Source organism: Oxyura jamaicensis, chromosome Z, assembly GCF_011077185.1.
Source record: "Oxyura jamaicensis isolate SHBP4307 breed ruddy duck chromosome Z, BPBGC_Ojam_1.0, whole genome shotgun sequence".
Taxonomy (NCBI): domain Eukaryota; kingdom Metazoa; phylum Chordata; class Aves; order Anseriformes; family Anatidae; genus Oxyura; species Oxyura jamaicensis.
In genome coordinates, this window is record NC_048926.1 from 1,192 (window position 1) to 21,503 (window position 20,312).

At 44.8% G+C, this 20,312-nt stretch overlaps 2 long non-coding RNA genes across 2 annotated transcripts; both read right to left on the reverse strand.

The window, feature by feature from the left end:
- Nucleotides 1-639: 639 nt before the first annotated feature.
- Nucleotides 640-5,912, reverse strand: LOC118156347. The gene is made up of 2 exons (XR_004746228.1): nucleotides 3,861-5,912; nucleotides 640-2,942 (listed from the first exon to the last, which is right to left on the reverse strand). It is a non-coding gene; the product is annotated as an uncharacterized LOC118156347 (long non-coding RNA).
- A 1,691-nt stretch (nucleotides 5,913-7,603) lies between these two features.
- Nucleotides 7,604-19,981, reverse strand: LOC118156346. Its single transcript, XR_004746227.1, has 2 exons — nucleotides 19,821-19,981; nucleotides 7,604-14,785 (listed from the first exon to the last, which is right to left on the reverse strand). It is a non-coding gene; the product is annotated as an uncharacterized LOC118156346 (long non-coding RNA).
- Between the last annotated feature and the right edge of the window lie 331 nt (nucleotides 19,982-20,312).

Sequence of the window (20,312 nt, forward strand, 5' to 3'; positions counted from 1 at the left end):
ACAGCATAGGTGATGTCTGGGGTTCCAGCAGACAAAATGAAAGATTTTGCCAGGGCAGACTATATCTGTCTTTAGAAACCTTTCAAGGCCATCCCGCTAGGTGGAAGGCAGACAGAGGTAGCTACGTGTACCTAGGACGATTCTTGTGATCCAGAGAGCAAAGTGCAAGCTGTGCACAGACGCATCACTCACTCATTCTGAGTATCTGAGTTTGTTCTCTTTCCTAAGAAGGACGTTTGGCAGTGCATTTAGCTCCCACTACCCATCTCAGTGATGGGATATCTCAGTGATAGGAGCCACAGTACCCAGACAGCTTTGCTGTCCCTGCAGCTCCTTGCTCCCTCCCCACAAGGTGCACCCAGCCCCCTCCGCTCCCTGCCACCTCTATCCAGAGGCTGGGGAGGACAGGGAACACAGGGAACAGAGCTGTAGAGAGCAGCTGGGCCCATGTGCACTCGTAGGCAGAACTGCCTGTTGTCCCATCAGAGCGCCTGGCTTTGTTGGACCCGGTGGCATTTTCTGTGCTCTTATGCTATGCGACAGAGATCTTCCCCCTCAGACTCTGCTATGCCTGAGCAATGCATGATCCTAGAGCCTGCTGATATTACACTTTTTTTTTTTTTTTTTTTTTTTTTTTTCTCCAGCATAATGCAGAAAGAGGTTCTGCTTGCTCACATTTCTGCCCTGTGGTTGCATATGTCTCTTGATTTTCCTTGTACTGTTCTTCCAGTACCAGGGCTTTGTCAGCCTCCTGTTCTAGGCCACTTTTCCAGCTAGCTGTAAAAGTCACCTTTCAGTGCTGTGACACCTTTCTTGTGATTCCCTTACAGCTCTCGAAGTCTCATTAGAACAAAAGGGGGCACTCACACACTGCAGTCTCATCTGCAGGGGCCATGTTGGTTTAACACTCTCGCTGCCTGGAGTGTAAGAGCTCTGACCAGCAATCATTCGTCACTGTGTAGTTAATTCTCCAGTTTGAAACTGACTGCCTATGTTAAGAATCCTTCATAAATGGATGGTAAAGACATGCTCTTCAGGTGCATGTGCTTACTTAAAGTTGCTCTGCGCTCTCTCCTACTCAAGGAGAGGCTAGCGTTTCCATCAGTGGCAAAGATCCTTTTGTCTTAGCCACTCAATGGACTTAAACTAAAAGAGGGTAGGCTTAGATTAGATATAAGGAGGAAATTGAGGCACTGGAACAGGTTGCCCAGAGAAGCTGTGGATGTCCCAACCCTGGAAGTGTTCAAGGCCAGGCTGGATGGGGCTTTGAGCAACCTGATTTAGCGGGAGGTGTCCCTGCCCATGGCAGAGGGGTTGGAATTAGATCTTTAAAGTCCCTTCCAACCCAAACCGTTGTATGATTCAGTGGTCATGCGATCTCATCCTTCTCTGTCTCCTCCTGCCCAACAGTGCTAGTACATGGACAGGTGGCACAGTGCAATGAATTGCATCAGGGAACTTGAAATTAACCTGTCAAAGAAGGGGGAAGCAGCTATTTTTAACCTCAGTTCCTTCACTTAACTCATTATGTGGCCTCACAAGCAGTTTAACAGCACAAAGGTGTTAAGGTCTTTAACAGCACACAGCAGCTGTCAGGGAGTACATGGCTGCCGCCTAACACAGCATGTCTGTGCCACGAAGCACAGCCTCAAGGTGCCTGCTGTGGACCAGCAAGATCAGAGCCAGCCCAGCCCAGCTCTTTGTGTAGCACAAGCTTCCCTGGAGACCTCTGTGCCTGGCCCATTGCCTCAGAGCTCTGCTGGCCTTTTACTCTATGTACACCTTTCCCTCACCAATCTCCTTGTGCTTGCCCTGTATACCCAGATTCTGTTGTTGCTTTTTGTTCCATACTTGCTGAGGAATGAAAATGTATGTCAACTGCCACTTCAGTCGATCCTCATAGTGTTTTTTGGTTGTGATTCTTGCTGCTCATACATCCACTTAAGCCTTCTGCCTGAGCATAGGCACATGTCAGATTCCATCTGTGAGTCCTGTAGTGTCTTCAGGCTGTGGCTTGGGATCAGCACTCAGACTAAGCCCAGTTTTTCACTGAGCCACTATGCAGCCATGCAGATTTACTGGGTTCACCACATACGACTAGCTCATTCGGTTAAAGGGCTCCTTAGCTGCTCTCCATGTCTAATAGTCCCTGGACCAGGTGGAGCAGAAGCTGAGCTCTTTAGGTGACTCCTACAATCACGGTATCCTGCAGCAAGGACACCTGCCCTGTAGAGAAGACTCCTGGCTCCTGGTCTCTGTTACTAGTACTTTATTATTATTATTATTTTCCATACAAGGATGAAATACAAAGACAGCAGAGACCAAATGCAACTCCAGCTCCCAGCACAAGGGTCCTGTCTGCCTTCTGTGGCTCTTTTTTTCTGCGTAATGTCCTGCTTCAAAAGGAAAGAAGTGGATGGCAGGAACCGTTCCTTACCCTTTTTCCTAAAAACACATGGTGTGATAATTTGAAATGTGTGTACTTCCTTCAGATGAGGAGATAATTGGACTGGTTATCTTGCTTCTTGAGCACGTACTTCAGTCAGTAGACTAACATGGACCTGGGGGAGAATGCTGTTGGATGGTAGGAGAAGCCTAAATTTGGCAGCGTACGTTACACTGAGAAAAATCCTTGGACTGAAGCCTTCACATGGCTTAGAGAAACACTTATTATCCACCCTGTGCTAAATGGCCTTGTGTCAGAAAGCAGTTCCTAGTGCTGTTTCGTCTGGAGCACAGACGTAGCCAACACAACTTCTGAACCAAAAGGCCAAACAAGCCGGTCCCAAAGTGCTGCAAAGGGTGGGAGATAGCAGAAGGGATCTTTTGCATGGCACTGCAAGGGTCACACCTGTCAGTCCCCTTCTCTTTTCTCAGCCAACTCAACAGCCTTCTCGGCCACATCTTCACTCCACACAAGGTGGTAACTGAACATATGCACTCTATGGGGAAAGGTAACCTGATTACTCCTAAAGTAATTTTATGTAATTATACTGAATTATTTAAATAATACAAAACCAACAATATAATAATTGTACAGTATTTTGTACAAATAAAATGTATATTATAGGATAAATATATCAAATATAATATGTAGAACACAAACTATGATAGGTTTATAATTGATGGCACTATAAAACCTTATCATTAACAAATCTCCATATAATATTTAATGCTCAAATTGAAAATACTGTAATTTTCCTTGTTAAGTAAATTGTTTCATATGGAAAATTTCACTATGCAGGTGGGTGCAGGTGGAACAGGGGCCAAGGGAGAGCTCCCCTACGTTTCGCAGTATTCAAAACTTAAAGGCCTTGGACAAGTGGACAAGGCTGTGAGCTAGCTGATGTGCCTGCACCTGCTGAGCCTTCCAGAGGCTCTGTCCCCATGGATGTGACTCTGATTTTTGACCTCTGGGAGCACTGCAGCCACACAATAAATTACAACACACACATGCCAGGCAAACTAGAGGTTGCTCAAGTCTTCTGACATGCCCATTTTTTGAGTGCATCTCTGTTATTTTGTGACATGAGTTGTAAAAATGAAAGGAGAAAGAAGAGAGAGAATTAAAGATCAAGGATCAGATGTTAAATCCTGCTCATTCACTTGATGGTATGAAAACAGTCTGTCAGTGTGCATTCACGATTAACAACAGGCATACTTTGTATCACTGTACTCTGCAAGCAGTCTTTTAACATATTCTAATTGTGCCTGTAAGTGAATCAGAAAACTGCAGTGGGAATTACTCGTATCTATAAAAATATGAATGAAATTACTCTCATAATTTAGCCCTTAAAGCTGAGCAGTAGTTAAAGCCAGACTGAAATTTTATACCAAATCATAACTCAAAAATATCTCACCCTAAAGATGCTTCTCTTGCATGCTTCCTCCTATGGCTTCAAAGGGCAAGCCCGGTATTGTGGAAACATCAGTATTCCTGAAGACCAAAAACTGGAAGACTTCTGTTTGCTTAAGGATTCTGCTACATTTCTCCCTGAGGCAAAACAGACCAGTAATCCTCATTGTTACAGAAACATCTGTTTATCTGTATATAAACCTTAAGTGATTAATAAAAAGTGAATGCCAAAAGGCTTAATTTGAAATCTACTGAAGTTGATGGTAGTCCTCAGTACCCTGGGATCCAGCTTCTCATAACCCAGAACAGCAGAGTTTTCTAATAGCGTTATCACACTTTTGCCTGTAGAAATGACCCCTTTGGCACAAGATGGAAAGGCGCGGGGAAGGCAAGCTTCTATACAACAACGTGGGGTGCAGGTGCCCATGCAGATCCAGGACAGCCCCTGCCTGGCCACCACCTTCACGGAGAGTTTCCGTACAAACCCACAGCCTCAAATGTCAGTACAGAAAATCATTGCTGTGAAAATACATTCGTTCTTCTTCCACACTGCCACAGAACAGAAGTGTTCAATATCATTTTTTTTTTTTTCTTTTTTAATATTATTCAGTTCTGGTTTAGGTGAAATTGTCCCCATCTCTGAAAAATGCTATGAGACAGGTGCCTGGAAAGTACTACACAAGTGTGGAGGAAAGAAAAAGTGTGGTCATGTGTGGCTGGGGTGATTTCTTCTTGACAATATTAAGAACTGAGGAGGTCTTGCAAACGGAAGGTTCTGTCCTGCTGCCCATACATAAACAGGTCTCTAGCTAGGCTTTGGGTGACTGTGACGTATAGGATGAGACCCTGCGTTAGCAGGAGGAACCAAGTGATGAGGTCAGTATAGGATAATGGGAAAAAACAAACTCTGCTACAACTACATGTCATGTTGATAAATGCAACTTCACTGTTTTTTATAAACAAAATTAAACTTAATTTGCTTCACAGTAGCTAAGGTGCCGTTAATTCAAAACCCACAGAATAACTCATTGGACACAGTTAATAGTCAGCAGACCACATAGGCCAGGCTTTGAAAGCATTTAATATTCACTGAAGTGCTGCTTGTATCCAATTATAACTCACTACTTGCCATCTTAATAATTTAAATCTGTCCACTCTTTAGAGAGGAAAAAAAAAAAAGCACTAATCAAAGACATGAATGCACCTTTTGCTTTTGACAGCATTAAATTAAAACTAAATGGTAGATCTTGAATGAGTTACTCTGCAAGAATAAAGGCATTAATGAGGTAATTTCATTATAGAGGCTCATCCAAGCCTATGTGAAAACAAGGGAAGTAAATGGAGAGGAAAGCCACGGAGGAAATTAGGGTTCCTTCCACACTAATTAATGTTTTGGGGCATTTAGTACAGGCACCAAATTAACTGCTCCAAAGAACTCTATTGAAAAAAAAATACATTGTTGCCCTGCCATGTAATTAGAAGACAGTACAAGTAGAACACTTAATGAGTATAAAGCCAGCCTTTAACTTATTCTGCCCAGCTTCTGAAAACATGTCATTGTGGAGGCCTAAGTTTAAGGAAGCACCAGGCGTACAATATAGGATTGTTTAGGTCCTTCTGTTCGGTGAGCTGTAAACAGGTAGCCCTGAATGAGAGACTCTGGGACTCCTGGGAGGCCCAGCTTCCCAGAAAAAAAAGTCTTAAATGCATCCAGAGGAGAGAAAAAAAAAAAAGGTGAATAGGCCCAGCACAGCTCGCCCAGTGAATGCTCACTGCTGTCTTAAGAGATTACATGATGTTGTGCCACCCCCTCTCATTGAGTTATCTTTACACTGCTTTTGTCTCCTCTAATTGGAGCTGATGAGGTGCTAATTGGTTGCTTTTCTAAAAAGCAGTGCTTAGGCAGTGGCAAACAGAGTAAGACAGCGTGAGTGGAGTTAATGAGGGCTTAGCACCCCCAGCCCCAAGCAACCCCTCCGCCTCGCAGGAGCACACGAACGCATGCACAGGCACGCCTTCCCGCTGCCACAACAAAACCCGAGGGGACGTGACTGACTTCGGGTACAGCTCCGCGCCGGCTGAGCCTTGTGAGGAAGGAGCAGTGCCATGCACGAAGCCGCGCGCCGCTCACCCCGGCCCTGCAGCGCCCTGCCCGGGCACGCCGGCGGCTGGCCGCGGGCTCACCCCCTCGCCGCGCCGCGCAGCGGGGTGCCGGTGCCCGCGCACCGCACCGCTGCCAACGCTGCCAGGGGGCACGGCCGGGCTGCGGCAGGTGCCGGGTGCCCAGCGGGGCCGGGCCGAGTTGCGTGGCCGGGCGCGGGCCCCGTGGCCGCAGAGGCCCATTCTGCGGGGACCGCGCAGAGATCGTTCTTACCCGCCGGCAGAGATTGCGGAGGGGCGGCTTACGCCTCACGCAGAAAAGCGCAGGCGAGGCGGGTGCCTTCGTCCCACGCCGCTTTGCCGGCCACGTGCGAGCCGCTGGCCGCGGCCGCCGCCAAGGGAAAGGCCGGCATCGCTGGGCACGGCGGCTGGGCCCGGCGCCGCACAGGCCGGGGTGGCAGCACCCCGTGCCAGCGCTGCCCCTGTGGGCTGGGCCCCGAAACCACAGGAGGCTGCTGGTTCAAAGTAATTCGCTGTCCTCGTAAAGCGAGGCACGAGCAGCTGTGTCACGTTCAACTGCAAGCGCCCCTTTAGAAGGAGAGGTGCCCTTGCTTGGGGATGAAGCGTGCTGCCGTTCTCCTTGCTTTGGCTTTTTGTGTTTTGCAAACTTAAACTTTGGTCTTTTGCTACTTCAACTAGGGTATGCAATTAATAACTTGGACGTCATTTTCAGTAACAACTCATACATGGAAATACCCTAAATATTTTGAACCCCATGAAGAAAATAAAAAGATACATACTTTTTTTTTGATTCTATTTTTTTTAACCAAAATGCTTTGCATGTTTTTATTTTTACTTTTTATTTTTTTATTTTTTTGGCCAGTTTTATGCAAAGTATTTTGATTTGAGTACATAGTGTCAAACCTCTTGCAAGAGGCTGCATGGTTAACTACAATTGCATCTGGAGCTCCTAGATCCCAGATTTGCCATATCCATACACATTTCCTAAAAAAAACCTTTGAGTGACGCTGAGTAGTTTGCATCTTTCACCTATTTTGTAGGTGGGCTGATACTGCCTCCTGCGTTTCTACACCAATTCTGGAATTTCCTGCTACTGAAAGTATTCCGAGTCCTAGCGAGAATGTACAAAAAGCAGCTGGTCTATTGCTGATGTTGCCTGGCAACAGGCAAAAATAATCCTGCAAGTTATTTGAACGGGACACTGCAAACATCACTGCTGAAAACTATCTGCCATTTCTGAATCTGTTTATATATAGTCTACACAGACATGTGGCATGATCTTTCAGTAGGTGCAAGGTTGCATTCTTCACATGTACGTTATATGTATGGGCTCCAGAGAGAAGTTGGCCGATGATAACAAGTTTGTCCCCTCTGTCACAGGCTCAGTACCACCAACCAGTTCTTTAAATCATTCAAAACTTCTTGGCTGAACAGTTTCATCTTGGAGAAAAAAAAAAAAAAAAAAAAAAAAAAGAGGACGAAGCAGATAAAACTATAAAACATACAAGAAGATGATGCATCTTTGTTAAGACAACTCAGATGGTCTACTCATGAGGAGAAATTAACAGTCAAGGCTCCCTCTTTCATCACTTTTATCCTTTTTTTTTTTTTTTTTTCCTTCTTCCTTCAGCAGTTGGAAAAACCAATTAGTTTGCAAACAGCCAGTTACATGGGGAGGTGTTTATGCCTGGTAATTTGTCCCCCTATTCACATTCTAAACAGGATTCTGTTCAATCTTATGCATGGGCACTTGCTTTTCTTTTGGTTGTCATGAAAACGAGGGATTTCTTGCTGGATGGTAGAAAGAAACTTTCTAGTGGATAAAGTTACAATTAATTCCTCTAAACGTGTTCCTAGAGCCATCCACCACCATCAGCTCAGCGGAGTTCTTTGCTCTCAAAAGCCCCAAAAGATGCAGAACTAAAAAAATATATATATATATAATAATAATAATAATAATAAACTTGGTTCACTTTAAAGCTAATTGAGCAAATATATTTTCTTCCCCCTGCCCCTAATTTATGCACTTAAAAATCTTCATGTGTTTTCCACAGCAGGTATGATTGTGCCTGCAGAGATCTACGCTCTCACCCTTGCTACCTGCTGTGTTCTCACGGAATGCTTGCAGGAGGTAGTCCCTTGGGTTTCCTGCATTTTCCATGGGATTAACAGTTTCTGCTTTACCCCAAACCAGTATGACATGGGTTGTAAAATCATATGCTGTGCATGCCAAGATGTAATCCTTAAACATATTTTACCCTCTTTCCATTTTCTCCTCCAGTTTACCTTTTGGCTGGCTTGCTGTTAGCAAGGTGCTTCCCAGGCCCCCTCCCTTCCTAATGAGCGCGTGCACCCAATTAAATAGGAATGACCTTCAGTTTATGAAGGTGATCCTGGTCCTAAGGAACAAAGAGGCAAAAGAGCTGGGGTCTCTACCCAGCTCCCAGTGTTCCCAGCCCTGCTGGATGGTGGCGTTACTGCTCTGGCTGTTGTGTCATCAGCTGCAGCTTGGGGGCACATGCAGCACTACTACACCTAATGAAGGAGATGAAGGTGCCTTAAACCACCTCCCCTTCTTGGTAGGTTTGGGTCTGGAAGCCTTATCTTTTCCTGCAGAAGTGGTAAACAGTTTAGTGGTTGCAAAGTGCATGGAGCAGATGTCACACGGCAAAGGCAGTATCACACCTGTAATTAGCGTTGCACCTTCTGTTTCTGCTGTTAACGGTTCATCGGTGTACCTTCAGGCCAGCTCACAGGTGAACCTGAGCCAGTGGCTCCTACCACCAGTGGACAACAAATCTGTCATCTCTGACCTGAGAAGGGATTTGTCAGCTGTCCCTCTGTATCCCCGGTACGGTGGCACAGCACCTCACATGGAAAAGCCACTTGCCTGCCACTGCTGCCGTTGGTAATGTCCCCAGGGAAAGCATGTAACACAGGAGAGGCAGGTGAGTGAAACTTCCCTGCCTTTCCTCATCCTTCTTCCTGCTGCTCTGTACAATAAAGTCTGAAAACGTCTCTCCAAAGGAAGTAAAGCCTGTTTATGAAGTTCACCTGAAGGGAGAAGGCCCAAGGAGTGACACTGAGGGACTGCAGTTTCCAAAGAAAGTACCTGAAAGGTATCACAGGAGACTCTAAAAATGCAGCAAGTCTGGAAAGAACCCTAGAGAAAGGTGGGCGGGTTTTTACTCCTGTCCTTTCCAACCCCTCTTCTGTATAGGTTGCCCAGGACAGAGGCTGCTAGGGAGTCAGGCCCACATGCCCTGTGCTATGTCCTGAGACACCACAGGTACAGTGAGCAGCTGAAAAAGCTACAGGACTGATGGTAATGGTCATATGGTGAGCTGGACTGACTGACTAAAGGAAGGCATGGGAATGTAGGTTGCCTAAAAGAGCAAAAGCGGCAGTGTTGTCGGTGAAGTATGCAAAGCAAAAGGCACCTGATTTTTCAAGCTTCATTTTCTATTTGCATTTCTGTGCTATGCTCACTGGGGAAGTATCTCACAAGCTGATAAAGTGCTCCCATTACATGCTACTGCCTTTCCAGGAGTTAAAGCACAGCATCAGGCAAGGTGCTGCTGCTAGAGCCTAGTCATTTGGTTATGGTGACAGGAAATTAACGAGCATACCAGTAATGAGGAACAGACTTCAACTCAGGAACTGGATTCTCCAGGATACCGCATGCAGTGCTAGTCACAAGCTCAGCATTGTAGAAAAAAGTGATCATTGTTTCAGAGAAAGGTGAGAAGTGGCTCCTGTGAAACAACACTGGTTATCTTCAATAAAATTATTCTGGTAAAAAGAATAGAAGTGTAATGTTGGGAAATGCAAGACCTCATTCTCTAATACTGAATGTACTAAGAAGTATCTCCATCCTTTAGGTAACACTGGATACTAAACACAGTTGCCAGGTAGGCTGAAACAAGCTTTGCAGCTTCCAGTGCAGCTGAAGAAAGATGAGGGAGATGCAGCCAAGCTCAGTGGGAACTGCTGCAAATGGAAGGGATGGGGTTTTAAAGCAACCAGAGAATACAGCCACAGTCCAAGAGGGCACAGTGGGGCAGGGCTGGGGCACACATGTCCGAGGAGAGCCGGATGTGCACTCTGGAACCCTTCTGCAGGGACCCGTGTGGTGACCCAGCGCTGCTGAGGGGTGGCTGGGGCAGCCCAGCCTGCACTGCTGCACGCTTGCTGCGGTCAGGAGCCCCGACATCCAAGGTCCCTGGAAGCCAGTCAGTTGAGTGACCAGGATGCTGTGAGTGTGTCTCAGTGCATAAATGGATGTTTTCCCTTGAATTCTGCACATTGCTTCTACTTCAAGCAGTAAAATTCTTGATAAAATTAAATTGAACGGGACTTCTACCTGACTAGTTATCCTTTGGGTACCAAAATTACCAAGAACTCCTCCTTCCTGCTTGCATCTAGAAACTAAAGGGGGAAAGTGCATGTTTGCAGTGAAAATAATCTGGACGGTCCTTCAGCCATCAAATGATGCTTTAGGGATTGATCATTCCTTATTTTGTCCTCCCCACTAGGACTGACAGTTTTGTTGCATTAGAGAAACAATGAAGTATCTAGAAATGTGTCCAACTGCTGAGGGAAGGCCTTTTGTCAGGAGGCAGATAAGTATCCTGGAGAAAGCAAACAGGGAAAGGAAGGGAGGTGAGGTAAAGCAAACGAGAGAACAAGTGTAGCAGAGGTGAGACTCCAAGTATGGGGTAGACGCCTGGCAAGTGAAAAGGACTCATCAAGTAGAAGAGAGTAGCAACGAGAAAACTGTGTGGTGCTAGTTGTGTTGTGCTGCGCCGAGGATCACATGAGCAGCTTGTTCAGAGGCTGTGCTCAAGAAGCCAAAGTTCAAAGCTGGGGGTACTTCCATGTTTTTCATGGTTCACTTCCAGGTCATTTGCTTTAAAAGATTCTAAATTTGTCAACTTCTAATGCTCAAAGAGATTCAGATGTTTTTAAATCAGCTCAGCTCACTCCTGCTTGAGATAAACATGAACAGGACAATTGCTAGTTTTAATAAAATGTAACTCAAACCTAGCCATTCAGAGCTGCAGGAGAGCATGTTAGAAGGGGGCTCTCACTGCAGTGAGGATGTTCAGTATTTAAAATACTCAACAAGATCAGGGAAGAGCTGACTGAATGATGTCAGTCTGCAGCCCTAGAACTGAGTAAAGCACAAAAGAAGCTAAGACTGAGAAAGAGGATGAGCTTCTGTGCCACTCCACTTGCCTCCTGGGGTCCAAAAAGGATCCTTGCATGGTGAGATACCCCCATCAATTTCCAGTGGATGTTTATGAAAGCTAAAACTATCAAAATATTAATTACTACCATGGCTTTTCTGCAGCTTTAGGCCACATTTAGGATAAGTTGTTTGACTTTTAAAGCATGTTAGGCTCTTAGTGATTCATTAGTTCATGTGTCTGTGGAATTAGCCAACCAATTTATGCATCTTTTTGAAATCTAGCCTCATCTACTAAGTAGGTCACAGAAAGACCGATGCCCTTTATTAATTTATGACTCAGCATTGTTTCTAAGGTTTAGTTTTGATCTGGGAATAATAATTAAAAAATGGTGTCTCCTGTCATTTTTTTTAATCTGTGATGGCATCCCTAAACTGGCAGCTGAGAAGGATGTGCCTTGCCTTTACCTCATACTCATGATTTTGCTAACTAGCCTGCTATTAATTGTTGGAACTAGAGCAAATACGAACACCAAGCCTTCTGCACAGTGAAAAGCATTTGCTTCCTTTACTATGGAATACCAGCATTAACAGTATTTCCTTAACAAAATGCTAAAAAGAAAAGGGCTGGAATTGAACACTTGTAGAAGTCGACAGCTTGCTGAAGAGTATCTGAGCCATGTGGAAGCTACAAAGCCTCACCATAACCTTGTTTGTGTATTTCCCACTACTTAAGCTGTGGAATATCTGACTTGATCCTAGGGCTCACTTGTTACCCTTGGTAAAATTTTGGCTGGTACAGCTGCTAGATCAGAATCTAAACTGAGACCTGCCAGGAGTCAGGTTAAGCTAAAAGTTTTCCTTGTATCTCAGTGGCGTTGGGATTCTGATCCTGCCTAAATACACTGATATGACTAATACGAAGATAGGTACAAAAATTACTCTGCAGCCTGAACTTTGTTAAGTCAGGCAGGATATTTTTATTTGTTCCATATCAAGGTAAATTCATACCAGTGAACTTCCAAGCAATTTTTGGCACAGCTGAAGCTTTGCCTGAGCTCACTCAGAAGTCACCTGCAACAGCATACCATGCACCACAACAAGGTGTGGAAGACAACTTGCAGCCAAGAGAAGAGCCACAGAAGATTTTCTGCAACAAAATGGCATCATAATAATGTTTGAACAAGGATACTTTATTTTAGAAACTCTGACGTTAGTCCAGGCCAGGGGAACCAAAGATGTAGCATGATAAATAAAATAGTAAAATAACCAGAGAAAGAATGTTCTCTGTCCCTATCTCAGTCTGTACAGCATTTTTACGTGCAAACAAATTATTACTAACACTGCTCAAGTCCTTTAACTGTCCTGGTAATACCACTTGAGGAATTAGATACTATTGTGACTTTTTTTTTAGCCTGGAACTATGAAATACCAGCAGAGCAAGGATTATCACAGGAAGCAGATAGAAAGGAAGGAATTCTCAGAGATGATCTGTCCTGCCTAGTGCCAAGCAGACACTGCAGCACAGACACTTTTCCCAGTAAAGCTTGTGCAGAGATGCTATGCCTTGTCAGCACTCTCTCCAGGTACTCTGCAGTTGTAACAAATACAAAATTTCCTGTTTAAAACCAATACTCATTTAAAGCCACTATTCTTTTTAACACTTACTTGTCGACACAGAAGGTAAATTCCTTTCTGCTTTGTTTTGTGTGTTGTTGTTGTTGTTGTTTTTTAAGAACCATTTTTATGTTTGATGGGCTGTGGTGTGCTCCCCTTCATCTAATCTTTACTGATGTAAGACGTGTGCCTTTAGTGATAGCTGTGTTTTTCACATCTCTCCCCCTTGCAGTGCTCTCCTTTGGTCAGTTTTCTGTGAGCAGCAGTATACGTAATGCTCACTGGAGACTCGCTGGGGCCAGTGGCTGCCACAAACATGACAGGTTCTCAGCTCACCTTCATCCCAGTCTTCTTTTTATGGCAAGTTCTAATGTGTATGTTCGAGAGAGTGGAGTGTCTAAATTCCCGCAGTGCCAGCAGCGATGGTCTACTGCAAAACAAAGGCTGCATGTGAAAATAGCAGAGAGAAGGTGAAATAAATATTGTCCTCATTTATATATCCACAATGGAGACACATTTCCAAATAGCAAGGTATAAAGCTAGATGTACCTGCATTCCAGATCCAAGAATGGCCCAGCTGTTGAAATGGATAGTATGACAATGTCATCTGATTTTAGCAAAAAGTAGAGCATGCTCATTTGTTGTGAAGAGAGCTTTGAAAAAAACTTGCGTGGTTCCTTCCCTCACAGATCATACAAGATAGCTAAGGTACAAATGAATTGAGAAAGCATTTCATATCCAATAGGTCATTCCCACTCTTTGGACCCTATAATATTTCAGTAATGCTGCTTTATAGCACAATAATTCCCTAATGTTTCTTACATTAAGCAGGTTAACAGAAAATGTTAACTTATTTGCTTGTCGAAAAGCCTCTTCCACTGGAAAGCCTGTATATTTTCATAGAAATAAAAGCTGGTGAGAACAAGGAATTTCTGAAGTCAGGGGAGTTGATTTTAAATTGGATAGAAGTCTGAGAGTTCCTCCAGAGTGAGAAAGAAAAACGTCGTTTTCCTGGTTTCAAGGCTAAAAATAAAAGGTACATGTCCGAACGAGCTGCTTGGATGTTTTAGCCATGCCTGTGGAGTTAACCCACCGTGCCTGCCCCGACAGACTTAGGAGATTGTCTCCGAGAGCCTGCAGCCCTGGGATGGGGAGTCGTGCCCTGAGCTGGGGTGCCCCATGACCTGCTGCCCATGGGCATGGCCCGCAGCCAGCCAGGGGCTGACGTCGGGCTCAGAGGCTAAGCGGTAGCGGTGGCAGCTTGCACAGACACCGGCCGCTTCACGCTGAGCGGAAGCCGTGGATGATGGCTGAAGAAATTTTAGCCTACAAAGACGCGGGGTCTGTTAAGCGTCACTGTCGTGGACTTCTCTCGACCTCGCTCGGCAGAACGCTCCCACTGGCTGCAGCCTTTGTCCTGCAGTTTTTGGCGATGACCAGCTTTGCAGGCGTCTGTTTCCAGCACTGGCTCACCAGGTGGAAACGCAGTGCGGGCTTCAGTGACGGCCTGACCCCGGCGCCAGCAGCTCTCTGCTGGGGTTGCCGTGGAGACAAAGCTTCCTGTGCGTAATCCAAGCTTATCCAGCTCCTTATCCTACATGTGACCCTTAATTACTTGCTAAATTAGAATGGTTTTCTGAAAATCACAAGGGGAGGTTAATATGTTCTCCCAGAGCTGGTCAAGCTAAGATGACACCAAATTCACAGGGAATTCAAATTACATGATCCCTGAAGGCGTCTCTTTCAGAAGGAAGATGAACTTTCCCAATGGGAGGCAGTGTGCCATGATAATGCTTCTGTCACTCACTTTCCTTGCCCTGCTTGTCTAGCTACATCTTAATCCGGTACGAACAATGTAGTAAGTAAATATCAGGTTGATTAATTATGGTGCAAGATTCAGTAACCGCTTGTCTTCTGTAATTAACATTGTAACTGAAATTAAGTAATACGCTTCATACATGGATTCCTGGACTTGGAGGAGGAACAAGGGAGAATCCTCAAGGCTGCAACAGGGTAAATAAGGAATTTATAACAGGGGGTCAAAATACTAATTGTCTCCTTAAAGCCATAGTACATTTTAAGATACTCTTCATGCAAAAAGAAAAATTATTTTACTACTTCTGGACGTTCTAGTAGAGATGAAATAGAGTTATCACTAAAAATATTGCTAAAGATTTCTGACAATACACCCTTGTTTCACCAATTTGATAAATGGAAATTACAAGAAGAGGTGCACAGTGGTTTTCCTTTCCTTGGTTTCCTGTGACACACTACTTAACAAGGAGTGAGCCTTTCACTTGCATGAGAAGCTTTAAAAAGCTATGCTAAAAATGCTGTGGCATGGTTCCAAGAAAAAGCACAGTCTGTCTCAGCATATGCCTGTCTATTGTGAAAGGTAAGGTAGTTCGGGTCTGTGTACATATGCTTGCTCACATGGATACACATAAAAATCAGTGACTAATCATTAAGATGGGAAGAGCCCAGGCAGGTAAGTACTGCCTATAGTCTGCAGTATTGCAGACTTCTTTGTTTAAGACGTACTTGTATCTTACACTTGAGTTACAGGTACGGTCACTTCCATTCCTGTATGCCATGGTCTATGGCATATTCCATTTCAGGTAAAAGATACGTAAGTACAGTTCAGCCTGGGTTTAGTTCAGCCTGGAAAAGCTTTTCAATTCCCTGAGACAAAACTGAGCAAAATAGTTCAGAAAAGAATAACAAAGCAAACAGAGTGCTTGAGAGATCTAACGAGGCAGGCTGCAAGATCCTTTAGTTACCCCAGTCTGGCAATTAACTCACGTACTAAGAGTTTTGGGGGTTTCGTGGTGACCAGGAGACTGTAGCAATGTGGTCTCCTGGAGTGCAGGGTATGGCAGATAAACTCCTGGGGAATCTGGCTGTGGTGTGTCAGCCCACAGCCATGTCACAGTGTTTCTCCAGCTCTTCCGGGATCACCACTGTGTCAGCAGGGAATGGCAAGGGCTGTGTGCTGGCACATCAGCTGTTCCTGTTCTTTGCTCAGCAATGCTAATTTCAAATGTGGCTTTATCAGCAGTTTCCACAAAGAAATTTATCTGAGGCTTGAGTACACCCTGCTTGTGGTCACCTCCTCTAGCACCCTTTTAACATCTTCACCAGAGCGATCTTGCTCAGCAGGCTGGGGCATTTACTTTGTTTCAAGGATGATGATGGAGTATTTCTGTTTTCTAAAACATGCAGCTAGGATTCACTATTATTTTCAGTTCAAGTCAACAGCAAAAACTCCACTGATTTTAGCAGAAGCATCATCTGATCCATGGTAATTTTTTATGTTGCTGCTGAGTATTGGTGTTGGAAAGATGTTGGGAGCTTTCCATCCAAAAGCAAGTAGGTTAATCCTGCAATTAATTTTAAGCACTACGTTTTGCTAGCTTTTAGTCAGAACTCTTTTCCTCTGAGCTTTAAGGAATCAGCTAGCAATCTAACATGCATAAGGATGTGCAAGCCACAAACTGCAAGAGCACTATCCTGTTTAATCTAGGAGCTGAATGTAAATTGTTATTATTTACATAGCAGAGAGGAAAAATCATCTCCCCTGAGCTGCTAGTGACACTCTTCCTAATGCAGCCCGGGCTGCTGTTGGTCGTTTTTGCTGTGACGGTGCTATTGCTGTTCTGTGTCAAACCTGTTGTCCACCAGGACCCCAAAGTCCTACTCTGCAGGGCTGCCTTCCACCAGGTCGCTCCTCAGCCTCTCCTGGTGCATGGGGCTGTTCCACCCCAGGTGAAGGACTTTGCATTTCAATTTGCTGAACTTTACAAGATTCCAGCAGGCCCATTTCAGCAGCCTGCTCAGGTCCCACGGGAAACAGACCCACTGTCACAGCCGAGGCCTAGGACACAGATAGGCTTGGTTTCTTCCTTCTTCTTCTAGGTGGAATAGCACTAAGAATGTTAAAGCCAAGTGTGTGGGAGGGATTAAGTAGTGAAACAGTGGTTGTTCACGATACCCCATATTCTGAACACAGCCGTGGCTGTGTAAAGCTGTGTTGCCTCTTTGACTGTGTCATGCCTAGGGGTTTGTTTCTGTTCTTGGACTGGATAGAAAAAACTTCAGATCAGGAGAAAAGCCTGAAAAGGCCATGAGAATGTTTATAGAAAAATGCAGTCTGTGATATTTATTTTCCAGAAATCTGCAAATATTTGGAGGAATCATGTTCTGCCTTTGTACAGCCATGCATAAAAAGCTTGTTGAGATCCCTGGTCTATCATTTCCAGACATTACCGTAGGCACTGACAGAGACTAAGCGAAACGTGATGCTTTCTTTACAAAGTCTTCAAATATGTTCACCTCCAAATTAAAATTCTCTTTTGGAAAGGTGGTACGTGACTAAAGCATTGCTGTTGGAGTGTCCTTGGCTGCTCTGAAGTGAGCTGAGTGCTCATCTAATGGATAAAACATTTTTTTTTGTTTGTTTCAACTAATGCAGATGATGTTGAGAAGTATATGCCTGACCACAGCTTGAGACTGAAACAAGCAGGAAACTCTGCAGAGAAAGAAATAGGTGATGATGCTGAAGGATGGTGAGAAGAGGGGGATCAGCTACCAAGCCATTCAATGTGAGATTTGACGTTTAAATTAAGGCATGCGATAGAGATGTCTACTGCAGACCTAGCTTGCTCTGTTACTGATAGGAAGAAAACAGGACTCCTAAGGTACACGTTGATGTCTTTCAGGCATCCACTTAAAATGAGACTACCCTTGCCCCTGAAGTGCTTGCTTCTCTATGCTGGTTATACAAGGAGCCCAGAATGGCCATAACAGATGTAAATGCCTATTCTGTAGATGCAGATATCTAAGAAGTGAGGTTAATCTGCTATATAACCACAGACAAGCTGATTAGTAGTTACCTTAGGCTACCTTATGACCACATTCCAAAATTTTTCTTGTGTTAATGACAGGCTGCACTCCTGTGCTGGGCGGGTGCTGCAGCCCTGGCCCAGGTTGCCCAGAGAGGGGCTGGGGGCTCCTCGGGGAGGTCTCGAGCAGCCACCTGCACATGGGGCTGGGCACCCTGCTCAGGGGGCCTGCTGGGCCGGGGGGGGGGGGGGGCAGGGGTACCTGGGACTCCCTGCCTTTCCCGACAAGTCTGTGAGTCTGATAAATATGATGGGATCACGTCTTCAACTAAGCTACACTGGCCAACCTTCCCCTGTGTGTGCAAGTTTAACGTGCAAAAAAAACCCTCATGCAACACTTACTGATAATTTATGCTGCTGAAGAAGGTGACTTACATGCGTTAATGAGGAGTCCTTTGTGCTGGAGTAAATTGTGCACAGTACTGTGCATTCTATAGTAAAACTTGGAGGACACCTTTGCAGACTTGGTACAATGATAAATACGTTCATGTAAACAGAACATTATACAAAGTGCAACGTATGCTTGCAGAACTAGGTATCTTTGACAGAGATTTTCTGAGATAGAAGTTATGAGTGAGGCTGCAGCGATCTTGACAGTAGTCATCACAACTAAAGTGGACTTGAAGGAAGATTTTTCTTGCAGTTTGCTCTGCTGGGGCCTTCCCAGAATAGCAACATTGTTACCCACATGTTCAGATGAAAGGGTCAAACTTCCATGGCATTAATCAAATCTTTCTGGCATGGCAGGGCTGAGAGTTTCACAGTATAAATGCAAAGGACACAAAGGGAAGGTATGATGATAAGTGGTTAACCACTATTCCTTTAAATAAAGCATTTTGAAGTTTGATATCCCTAGGGTTTGTCATTTAGCCAATGTATATGTAAAATAAGTATTTATATATGTAATCTCTAAGCTCATTTGTGTCTACACATGTTCATACAGTTTGATTACTTCATTTTCTTCTTCAACCGAGTGAAATGAGTGGCTGAAGTGAGAGTTTTTGCAATATAGAGGAGTTTTCGGTACAGAGTGACTGCACAAGCTAAGTGGAGTTTTGACAGTGTGGCAATCAAGAATTAAACATATGGTGACCTGGGAAATCCTGTCTCCCTGACTATGGACTGCTGTGAAATAGCCTGGAGTTTCACATTCTGTGTGACAGTTATGAAACAACCCTGAATTATTGTATAAAACAAAGGGACACAATTGGTCAAATGATAGATGAATTGACAGCAAGAATGATGAATGCAAGAGTAACTGCATAACATTCTATTTTACCTACTAATACCCTGAAACAAATTCATATAATGTCATGAAGTTTTGCAGTACAGTGTCTGTTCTGCAAATCATGTAGTGTTCTGTGCTTGTGCCTCTAAGTGGTAGAATTTCAGACATGCTTATGTATGTGGCTAGGTAAGAGATTTGTTTCAAGGCTAGTGCTTTTGGTTTTTATTCTTTCAGCGTGGTTCAATTATTTTTTTGGCATGATAAATTCCAAGATTACTGACAAATGTATGATGTAGACAGGACAGGGCTTCATGCTGTTCTATTCAGATCTCTGACGCATATGCCATTTTATCCTCCCAAAGCAATTGCAACATATTGTATTGCCAGCGCGTTCCAAGTTTCTATTAGGAAAATCACTTTCTAGATCTTTACAGAAGAGAGAAACAGATAAGTTTTCAGTCTAGTTAGCTGCCAGGAAGAAACTCTCGATTCCCTGAATGTCCCCCACAGCTGTACTCCAAAACCCCCCACCAAAATATATTCTTATTTAGAAATACTTTAGAATATAGTTGGATACTACACAAAAACAAAAAGAGAGTGTTTCTTCCTCTGTATTAACAATTAACTTATCAAGAATACAAAATATGCTTATTTAGGTTCTTCTAAAATTCATCTCAGAAATACTTTGCTGGCATACAACACCTGATCAGGGTTATTTGCTTTGTGTAATTGAGGAAGCTCACATGCCTTTCCCAGTTAATGTGTCAGGTTTTACTTTATCTATGCTTAAATATATATGCTATCAAAAACAAACAGACAAACAAAAAACAACAAAACAAACCGAACTTAATCTCTCCCGGACGACTCCAAGATCATCTCCTTTACGAGGTTCTGAACCTACTTACTTACCGTTACACTGCTCGTACTCCCAGGTTAGGCAAGCGGGCTAGAAAGGAGCTCGGAAACGAGTGGATACGAAAAAGCCAGAAGGAAACGCGAGGGCGGAAAGGCCCTACACCCGCGAACGAGCACACGAAAGCCCTCCCCCCGCTGCTTACTGTCTCCGGGAACGAGGCGTGCGGGCGACGGTACCGAAGGCGGCTTCCGCGCAGCCGGACCCTGCCGGCCGCCTGAGGCGGGGGCGCGGAGCCGCCCGGTGCCCAGCAGTCGCCGCGTCCTCACCTCGGCGGCTCCGCCCGGCCGGGCGGCCTGCAACTCCCTCGCGGCCCAGTGCGGCGGGGGCTCCTGCCGTGAGAGAAACCGTCAGTGTTGTGTTTGTTTTCCGCGGGGTTCACGAGCGGCCTAAAGGCGCAGACGGAGCCCACGTAAGCGGCTCCCCGGCTGAGGCGGCATCGGCGAGGGACGCCGGGCGGGCGGCCGCGGCGCGCCCGCGAGGATGGC